The 11,166-nt window shown below is 39.4% G+C and overlaps 1 pseudogene; it reads left to right on the top strand.

Annotated features, from left to right (window-relative positions):
• Positions 1 to 1,553: 1,553 nt before the first annotated feature.
• On the top strand, positions 1,554 to 4,659 carry LOC121399840 (annotated as a pseudogene).
• Positions 4,660 to 11,166: the final 6,507 nt, after the last annotated feature.

The raw sequence follows: 11,166 nt of genomic DNA on the forward strand, positions 1-11,166 counted from the left end.
TCTGCCTGCCCAGTATTATACTGTCCTCAATGTGAGATTTCAATGCCACCAGCTTAATTGGCGAATAGTATCTAGAGATGGAAAGAATCTATCATTTTTGGATTTTGCCAACATGGAACTGAATTGAAAGCCTTGTTTGCATATTCAATGTGAGAACATTTAAAAAACGGAAAATATTATTAGCAAAAACTTGTCATATTTCAGTTGTCCAGTGGCAGTTAAGCCACATGACTTTATGGTTTGGATTCTGTATGAAATCTTGCAAAAAAATGCTAGGATTCAGCCAGATCCAACATATCCATAATCAGGTGCCATCCCTATTAAATATATCTTTGGTGACATAGGTAACAATGGATAATAGATGCGGCTTTAACTTAACTATTAGTTATGTTATAGAATGTGCCATTTTTAGCCACTTTTCAAATGGTCTTCCTTTTTGTGTTTTATTTGCCACCTTCCTGTCAAATGGGGTCAGTGAACCCATCAACAACAATCATACTGTTCTGTTAGGATTCAATTTTTATTGTTATTGTTACATTTAATTGTGTATTTTTTCTGTTCAGACCCTCTCCAAACACTTTCCAAAACATTACCTGTATTGATCGTGATGTTTGTTACTCCTTATATTCTATATATGTTAATTCATGATGTAGTTGTATAATCACATTTACTTTAACAGTGCCAACGCAATATGTTGGCGCTAATATAAATACATGTTAATATAATAATAATAATAATAATAAACATACCAGGTTATAATGGTATATAGAACCCCAGAAAGCAGCTTCTGAAACTCTAAACTAGAGAGCTGCTTATTAAAACTACATGCATTAAAAAAATCTACATCCCAGAAATGTATAATGATATTCTCTGCATTCTAGATTACATTTGGAACATATTTTATGCATACTGCTGTACAGGTTTGGGGACTGGTTTTCGCGACCTGGGGTCTTCCGGATAAGGGATCTTTCCCATAATCTGGCTCCTCCTACCTTAAGTCTACTAAAAAAGACAATTTAAACATTAAATTAACCCAATAGGAATGTTTTGCTTTCAATGAGGATTAATTAAATACTAACTGGGATAAAGTACAAGTTATTGTTTAATTATTACAGAGAAAATGGAAATCATTTGAATAATTTTAAAAAATGGAGTCTATGGGAGATGGCCTTCCTGTACTTCGGAACCTTTCCTCACACATGGGTTTCCAGATAATGTATCTATCTTTTTAAATACAACCCTTGACTTGTTTCAAAGAAGGAAACCTGTAAAGTAGTCATTTCTTCCTGTACATTCACCCAGTCCCCTAAACAAGAGATGTTCTATGTATCACTCAGCAGGAGCACTGGGATAAAGGCTAGAACTGCAGGCTGCCTTTAAACACAAACATGAATCATTGTTAAAATAATTTGACGCAGGAAGAGTTCAACCTTTTTCAAAAACCTGAAACCAATCATTGTGTAGCTGAGCCTTTAAATAAATAAATCATTTGCCTAAGTAACTCAAATAGAAATGTTTTGAATTGGATGTAAGATTCAAGGACAGGCAAAAGAGAGAAAACAAAAGCAGATTCCTCTTGTAAAGTGGACAGACTATGCTACTGGTGATTGGCCTAAATTGCCTGGTTGGACTGTGGGTCATGGTGATCCTGCTTGGTGTACTTTCCAGGTATATGTTTTTTAACTAAGAGGCAGGCAGAGAACAGAAATAGAGATGATGAAGAGGAGGATGTTTTTGGAGACTTCTGGGAGTCCCATCCTGGGGGTACACAAGCTGATCTACAAACCCTCTGCTCTTGCTAACTGGTTGCCTGAGAGATCTTCAACGTCAGTCATTGCTACAATCAACGGATTGGTGGATGAGGAAATGGCCTCATATTCAGACAATTATTCAGAACTTGCTCCCGGCTGACAAGATATTGGAGTTGGCCCGGGATCATCTGCAGCTGGCTGATGGTGAAATAGTTGCCTTGGACTGGGTAGTTGGACCAAGAGGTATTTCAGGAACTAGAAGAGGCACCAATACAGCCGGAAGCCCGCCGTTGCTCTTTATCATTCCAAACCCATTTGGAAAGTTGACAAAAAACACTGAGCAATTTTGCCTTCGGGCATTAGAAAAAGGCTTTTACCCAGTAATTTTTAATAGGAGAGGGCAGAATGGTGCCCCTTGGGTTACAGTGAAGCTCCAAGCTTTTGGGGAGCCAGCAGATCTGACAAGAGGCTGTGAGTTATGTACGTTTTAGGCACCATCCTCCTTGTTGTTTCTGATCAGTGAAGGGTTAGGATCAGGCCTTCTGCTTTCCTACCTGGGGGAATGTGGTTTCTCCAGCTACATCACAGCGGCCTCATGCATTTCTCCAGTCTTTCGTTGCCAGGAAATGGTTTGAGACTGGGCTACCCATGGCTGTACGACTGCCTCCTGGCTTTCTATCAGAAATTCCATCTCAGTAGGTAGGTGCATTAACGGAAAGAATACATTATGGGTGCATTTTCTTTGGTCAGCATTATTTTTAGCAAAACAAATAGAATAGTTTTTACTCGTATATAGTTTTTAGTAATAGTTTGTAATGTAATAGTTTGTAATAGTAATAGTTTGTAATGTAAAAGTTTTTACTCAGATGTTACTCATCTTCAAGTTCTCAACACAGCGGACCGATCTTTCACTTTGACCCATTGCTTATAAACAGTACTGAATGGGGAAGGAATTATTTCTATAATTCTATAGAGCTTGTCATCAAACCTGTTGCTTATTTGGCTCTGTTGTATATATGTTACAGTAAACTGCACATTCAATATATGCCTGACTATGCAAACATAGATACCCTAGAGCAGGGATCCCCAACCAATTGAATCCGTGAGCACATTCAGAAGTAAAAGGAGTCGGGGAGTAACACTTGCATGAAAAATGTTCTTGGGTGACAAATAAGGGCTGTGATTGGCCATTTAGTTGCCCCTATGTGGATTGTCAACCTACACTGAGACTCTGTTTGGCAGTACACCTGGTTTTTATGCAACCAAAACTTGCCTCCAAGCCTGGAATTCAAAAATAAGCATCTGCTGTGAGGCCACTGGGAGCAACATCCAAGGGGTTGGAGAGCAACACTGCCCTAGAGACAGGTGAAATTGCAACCATTTCTATGCTGTAGTGGCATATTTGCCATGTAAACCATGGGCATAGAGAGCATGTTGATGGTTACCTTGGACACTACTACCACTGTGTCCATTACCACAAAGGAAATAATTTGTCATCGTGGTCAACTATGATTTAAACGGTTGTGGAACCCACTTCCATGGAAACAATGGTGAGAGGTTGGTGACCATACTGAAGGCCATTCTTCTCCTTATAGGGCATGTACAGTCTAAAATAGAATAAGGCTAGAAATGCTGTATTTTGTATACTAAATATAAACATGAACTTACTGCACCACAAGCCTAATCAAACAAATGATTTATGCTTTCAAAGTTGGCTACAGGGGGTCACCATCCTGTAACTTTGTTAAACATCTTTGCAAGACTAAGACTGTGCACATGCTCAGTGTGGTCTGGGCTGCTTAGGGATTGTCATAAACAAAGCTGCTTGAGTTCTGCATGGCTGGGAAGTAATGCAGGGCTCCCCCTGCTGTTCATAAGTATGATTGTTTCCCTGCTCAGCAGTTAGGGACCATCTGACAATTCCTATCCACAGCAGTAAATAAAGGGGAAATTTCACTGCATACAGTCAGGTTTCTTATAAAAACGGTACACATTTTTTAATTAAAGTATATTGGAGATAGGTTTCTTTTTTCATTAAAGCAAGTAACAATGGGATTTTATTTTTTTGCCTTTACATGCCCTTTAAGAAAGCACTGGTAAGAACCCATCTACAATATACAGTTTAGTTTTGGTTTCCAGTGCTCAATAGTGACATTATATTAATAGAGAAAGTCCATACAAGAGGGACTAAGTGGATAAAGGTTTGTGAAGGTGATGGGCTGATCTAAAGTCAATGGTATCATTACTATCATTACTTACCTATGGTTGTTTTCTTTATTGCAGATATTCCACAGCCCTGGCAGATGTTTTCCCCATGGAGAGAGTTTTGAAGAGCAGTTCATTACAGGAGCTCCACCAAGTACTATTTTGCCAGTGCAAAGGTGAAAACATTAGCTGGGATGAATATTGGGAACACAATGACCCCCTGCGGGACGTGGATGAAGTTGCTGTGCCTGTCATGTGCATCTGTAGCACAGATGATCCCATTCGAGGACCTGCTGAGAAGACGCTTCCCATTGAGCTTTTCAGGACAAACCCATATTTTTTTTTGTCGCTGACGCATTATGGAGGACACTGTGGTTTTCTTACAAAGTCAGATGTATCGTGGAGCCACAAGGTTACTTTAGACTATTTTAGCTCTATAACAGAGTTCTTTCAGATAGAAGAGAAAGCAAGTGTCCTGCCTAGAGGTCGCAGTTCTGTCACGATAAACCGGCGAAGAAGAGGAACGCTGCAAAGGCGCGATAGGTCTGTCACTGATCTACATGAAATGTTTAGTTGGAAAAGGTCCTATACCAGGTGACATATTATAGTAAGAGACGGTATGATCCAACAATAAACAGCAACGGGTTAAAAAGGAGACAAGCCTGACGCATTACATGCATAAGCTAGAGATTTGTCCTAATAAAGAGCTGTCCAGCTTAGGCACACAATTTGTCACTCTTCTCTCATTTTTTGACATATTTAAACAAATTGTGAGATTATACTGGTGTGTCTGCTTCCTATAAATATTCCAGAAATATTTTTGTTTCCTCCTTGAATTGCCCATCATGGCACATGTTGGGTGAGAAACGAATACATAAATACACCTGGTGATAATGCAATTTAAAAGGCAAACTATCACTCCACGGTAAAACAGACTCCTCCCACATTTGCAGTGGCATGGTGGATCGCAAAACTTTCAGACAGTCGTATTCACCAGCACGTCACTAAGCCAAATCAAACCAACTTGTGTTTCAATTTATACTAAAACCATTCCATACACAAAAAATAGATATGAATTTAATATTTAACTTAATACAGGAATGAGATCTGTTATCCAGAAAACTCGAAATTACAGTCTTCCATAGACTCCATTTTATATGAATAATTATTTTTACTTTGCTGTAGGGCACCAGTGTTATCCACATTGTCACCCTGTTGCCTACAAGTATATTTATTGTAAGTAAGGAGACTCCTGAGGTCATTGTTTTTTATTTGCAGCTTCACACTATGGAAATTTACATTATTGACTGCCTCCGTCCTCTTCAAATGTCCTATATTGCACAAGAAATATTTAATTCTATAGTTCTGTTGAACACTGCCTGGCATTTGATCCGCGTTTAGATTTCTGCCTGGAGTGTTGTGGACATAATAGTTAGAAATTTGGCCATGTCCTTTAGTACCTCTTAATACACAAGCAGTCAGCAAACCTAATGCCTTTCACTGCAAATTGCGAAGAATAATATTTTTGGGGAAAAACGATACAGGGGCTCTGGGTCCTTCTATTGCAGCACCATGCTGGGATTCCCAGTCATCTCAAGGATAGACATGGATGCAGATTTAACAAGACTTCAATTTCAAATAAAAAAAAACTTCTCAATTGCAAGAATATTTTCAACCCCCCAAACCTGTTGAAACACACTTTAAAATCACATTCTGTGCATGGATTTTCAATGAGTCTGCAAAACCTCAAATCTCTTTTTAAAAACTTAAATGTGATAATAGCTGGAATTTTTAAAATATACCTCCCATGTACTTCTACGGCAGTTCACCAGGCTTGTGTTTGTAACTCTTGATATTAAAGGGCATGTAAAGTCTAAAATAAAATAATTGTTAGTCATTGTTATAACTAACAATGAACCCATGGTGGATACACCTATCTATACGTCCCTCCAAATTTCTTCCATCGGCTTTGTTGCTGTTGTACCAAACCAAAGTACAAAAAAAACCAGGCTAAATATTTGGGGCTATATCATGGCGTCTGCACCTGAAAAAAGCAGGGACATTCTGCACCATGTAATAAAGTGTTTTATACTTTAACTGGTTGGAGTTCTTGCCACTTAGGGAAAAAAACATTGAACATGGGGAGTCACATTTATCAAGGGTCAAAATTTGAATTCATGTTTTTTTTTTTTAAACTACCATACGCTCCCATAATTTGAGCAATCAAAATTTATTAATAAAATCACATTTTATGAACTCGGGCTAATTGAATTGACCCGAAAACTCGAATTCGATTTAACAAAAATTATTTATTTTTCCAAAAAAAACTAGAATGTGAGGAAGGCTCCAAACATCACCAAATTGATCCCTGGACCTCTCCTATTGACTTATACAGTAATTCGGCAGGTTTAAGGTGGCGAATAGTCGTATTCGAGTTCTTAAAGGGCCAGAATGTGATAAATCTCAAAATTAAAATTGAATTGAGTTTGGATAATTCACAATTCACAATTTGCGAGTTTTGACCAAAAAAAAAAAAAATTTACAATTTCACTTAGACCCTTCAAACAATTCGTTGTTTTCAGATAGGTCACCAGAAATTACGACTTTTTCCAATGACTTTCTATTTTCGATGTGTGACTGTATTTCTAATATTAAAGTGTCATTGTTCGCCTTCTGGAGCAGCTCTGAGGGGGGGGGTCGCCGACCCTGCAAACTGTTTTAAATGGATACATTTAGTTGATACATTTCCTATCTTTGAACCTGCTGAGCAGAATCTCTGGGTTTCATTACAGGCAGCTGTTAGAATTGATACAAGAGTTGCTGATACTCCAGAGATACTGCTGAGAAATGTATCAACTAAATGTTGCAGAATTGTAACAGTTTAGAGTCTGCACCTGAATTACTGAAACACCAGAGACACGAACATTCAACTTTAAACTTTTTGAGAAAACAGAAAAAAATATTGGAAAGTAATTGAAAAACGTCGTTATTTCCAGGGAATCTGAAAACAACTGAACTGAAAAATGTGTTTGGAAGGGGAACTCCCCCTTTAATAAATCTGCCCACAGTGTGTAATGTGGTTATGCACAAAAATGTGTGGCTTTTGCCCTAATGCATTTGGGGTAATTATCCACCTGTCACAGCTTCTCATAGAGACGTAGAGGAAAAGAAGACGCGCAGTGCCCATCTGCAGCCCTTAGTTTGTGCTTTTAGCCTACACAGCCTGCTGGTGAGACTGAGGCATCATACATTTGTACCTTATAGGTATTGACAATGAACACTTTTGTCATTGTGATTTTGTAGTAACAAAACAAAGCAGCGGACCCACAATGTGTACTAAAATTACTTTATTACAGTTGATTTTTTTTTTTTAACATTTCCTTTGCTATGGTACAAAGGATAATTACAAACAAAATATTACATAGGATTTATTTTCTTTCCTTTTTCTGACAACTCCGTAACAGCTTTAAATGCACAATCTATACAATTAATACAGGTTATACAATATATTGTGAGAAGAATACCAGAATACTGACATTACACTGTACAAATGAAACCCTCGCTGTACAAGAGCTCAGTGGGCTCACTCCCTGCAAATACCTTGCACACCCGCAGAAACAGCTAGAGAGGATGCCAATGGGTCTAGGGACTGTGCTCATTGGGTGTCATTACAAGACATTTTGGGGGTTACCATGAAACAATCTCGAGATTAAGAAGCTGTGAAGAGTCTATAGCACATCTATTCCGATTTATTTTGTCCCTCGTGGCTTTGTTGGGATAAAGAATAAAAACTGCAGTGATGGCGTCACTGTGCCAGATGCAAATATGTGACCATGAGCAAAATGCAAAGCTGGGAGTATGTGTATAGTTGTCACTGTATGAAATAGAAAAATAGAATTGAATCTGCTCGGTACCGAGGGACGCTCTTGTGGCTACAATCGTGGCCTTGAGGACGTTTTTGCTATGTAAAGTGGATATAAGGCACGGCAGTGGGGGGTCAGTAAGCGACACTCTTGCATCACGCAATACAAAACTGCACCCTGTAGAGCGTTCACTATAAAAGACCAGATCAAAATGGAATAGAACGTTGCACCTTTTAACTCCCACTGAAATGAATCTGGGTCTTAGAAGTACAACATATTAAAGGTGTTCCCTATTGGTCGGAAAGGATTTCTCTCTCTAAACACCATCACTTCCCGAGGGAGGCTGAAATCTTCATAAATAAACGCAGAGGTGAATGTTTTCCTGATATCAGTTTCTCCGTAGCCTTGGCTGATGCACTGTGCAAATATATATATATATATAATACACAAAAGCCATGAATATCCTGTAAATTACATCCTTATAAACGGTGAGTTCTGATGTCATCAGTTATAAACGGTGAGTTCTGATGTAATTTCTGTCACATGACTCACTGAAATTTGTGTATTATAATAAATAAAGTACCCCCAGTTGCAAAATATGAGGATATTAGAAGTTACCTTGGAGTTTCCTGACCTGTATAATATGGTCATGAAACTCCTCGGTAACTTATAATATCCTCATATTTTACAAAAGGGGGTACTTTATTCACTATATAATATACTACAGAAGCTGGAGAAGGATAACCAGATACCAGCTAGGTCTGTGTGCCCCACTGCTTCTATATTTAGGGCTATGACACCCATCAATTTGATTTGCTGCAATCTTTTCATTCAAAATACCTTATATATCGGGGAATTGCTTTCTGACACCCATAAAGTGTATCAGGACACCAGGCTGTAGGCTCTGTGTTTCCCCATACATTATAATGACAGGAGGAATTCCTGAGAAGGTTGCAGAAAGCAAATTGACGTGTACGGGTTATTTATCATCTAGAGCAATAAAATGGAGCAAAGACACATTCAAAGATGCTTTTAAATGAAGGGGTGCTCTACTTCCATATTCATGATATTAGCAGTGTAAGAATTGGAGCAGCTCCTGCTATTCAGCCCAACCTGGAAGCGTCTCCCTTCTTAGATGTATCTCACAATGTGGCAGGAGCAATAGAACTGAGCAGGGATCCATCAGAAGATGCTTCCTGATTCCATAAATTAAGCCTTTGACCTTCTAGGGTCAAACCGAAGGGGCCACTCTGGTTTGACATTCATGACTTTAGTAAAAACAGCAAATATAAAAAAACCATGTAAATTGAAATAGTGCTCAAAGAAAGAAGTAGGTATTTGTCCCCTTTAATCCCTTTTGCACCAGAGAGCTTGTTAAAATGTGGCGTCTATATAAGATGGTACCCTCCAGTGCAAAAAGGTTAAAGACAAAAGAACCACCAGATTAAATGAATGGAAGCAGGCCGGCTTCATTCGGTAGAGATAACTTTTTAGAATTCATATTAGTAGTTATGTTATAAAGCTCAAGCTTTTATATATATATATTGCCATCTGGTATCATTCTCCTGGGGATTTCTTGTGTCGCATTAGGTGGGTGTCTGCATTGTATAGACATTTTTCTGATTATAGTACCACAGTGCTCTCATAGAAAGTGTCCCAGCCCATTTTAAAGAAAAGAACACTGACCTGGGATAGAAATGAAGCAATTTTGTAACCCATCCCCAACTGTGAATATGTTTCCTTCTCCTTTAATTATTCTTATGGCAACAAAACACAGGGAATTGTAATGGACTCCTCTACATCATAGTCAATTGGATTTATCTGCAGGTAGAGAACCAAGCCAAACCCTCCCTCCACAGGACAATAAATGCCTGTGTGCCCCGCTCACTGATTATTCATACTTCATTGGAAACACTCAGATACAATAGAACCATCAGTTTAAGCTCGAAAAATGATGTCAAATCTGGTAAAATGTAAAACCAGGGAAATGTGTTAAAACAACCTTTTCTTCAAGTACTCAAAGGATATAGGCACAGCAGTCGTCTTCCATTTGAAAGACAACATTTACTGTGTTAATAACAAGGGGGCATTATTATTATACTATGGGGGGCGTGTGCAAGGCCTCTCTGATAGTCACATACACAACCTAAAGCAATAAGTGATTAGTGCAGGACTGTATGAGGTGCAGACTAATTGGGACAGGCTACTTACAGACAGAACGTGGCAAAAAAAGGGATTTATACTTACGATAAATATTTTTCTAGTAGGCCCGAACTGTCAGTGCAGACGTATGGGTTATGTCCAGGTTCACCTCTGGAGGCAGGACAGAAGAATTGGTCTCTTGGCCCCTCCCTCAGGATATATAGGCTGGCTCCACCTCTGTTCCTCAGTTCTGTTATAAAGCTCAGTGAGGTGGTTGAAGAGACAGCAGATATGAAGGAAGGTCAAGAGACAAAAGTAGGATCATAGAGAGATAGAGAGACAAGAGAATAGAGTCCACAGACCCATACTAAAATCAGCCTGGGTGGGACTTACTGCACTGACAGTTCGGGCCTACTAGAAAAATATTTATCGTAAGTATAAATCCCTTTTTCTCTAGTCGGCCCTCCTGTCAGTGCAAACGTATGGGACGTTCCAAAGCTGTCCCTCAATAATTTGGGTGGGTATAGCTGATTTAAGCCAAATGAATTTCAGACCTGTCTACCAGTAACTGCAGTGTGCAAAACTTTACGGCCAAACACGGCCGACGTAGAAGCAAAAACGTGTAACTGGTAAAACTTGATAAAAGTGTTGGGCGAAGCCCATGTAGCAGCCTTGCAGATTTGTTCTGGTGTAGCTGAATTCTGGAGAGCCCATGAGGTGCTCTGTGCTCTAGTAGAGTGAGCCAGCACTCTGAACGGTTTCTGTTTGTGGCTGAGCAGGTAGGCTTGGTTGATAGTCTCTACGAGCCTCCTGGCAATAGTGCGTTTGGACACCGCTAGGCCTTTGTGTGCAGGTGAGTAGGAAACCAAAAGAGAATCCGATCGGCGAAAACCAGCCGTTCGCTGTTTGTAAATTCGAATTGCCCTCACAACGTCCAACTTGTGAAGTTGACTCTCCTTGTCATTATGCGGATTCGGACAGAATGAGGGAAGAACAATGTCCTGATTAATATGAAAAGCCGAGACGACTTTAGGGAGGAAACCAGGAACAGTGCGACCTTGTCGTTGTGAATAACCAGCCAAGGCTCTTTATGCGACAATGCCGCTATCTCAGACACCCTCTTGGCGGAAGTGATCGCAATGAGAAAGGCAACCTTAAGAGTCAACCATCTGAGGTCACAGCTGTGAAGAGGTTCAAACGGCTCC

This window comes from Xenopus laevis, chromosome 2L (genome assembly GCF_017654675.1).
Source record: "Xenopus laevis strain J_2021 chromosome 2L, Xenopus_laevis_v10.1, whole genome shotgun sequence".
Taxonomy (NCBI): Eukaryota; Metazoa; Chordata; class Amphibia; order Anura; family Pipidae; genus Xenopus; species Xenopus laevis.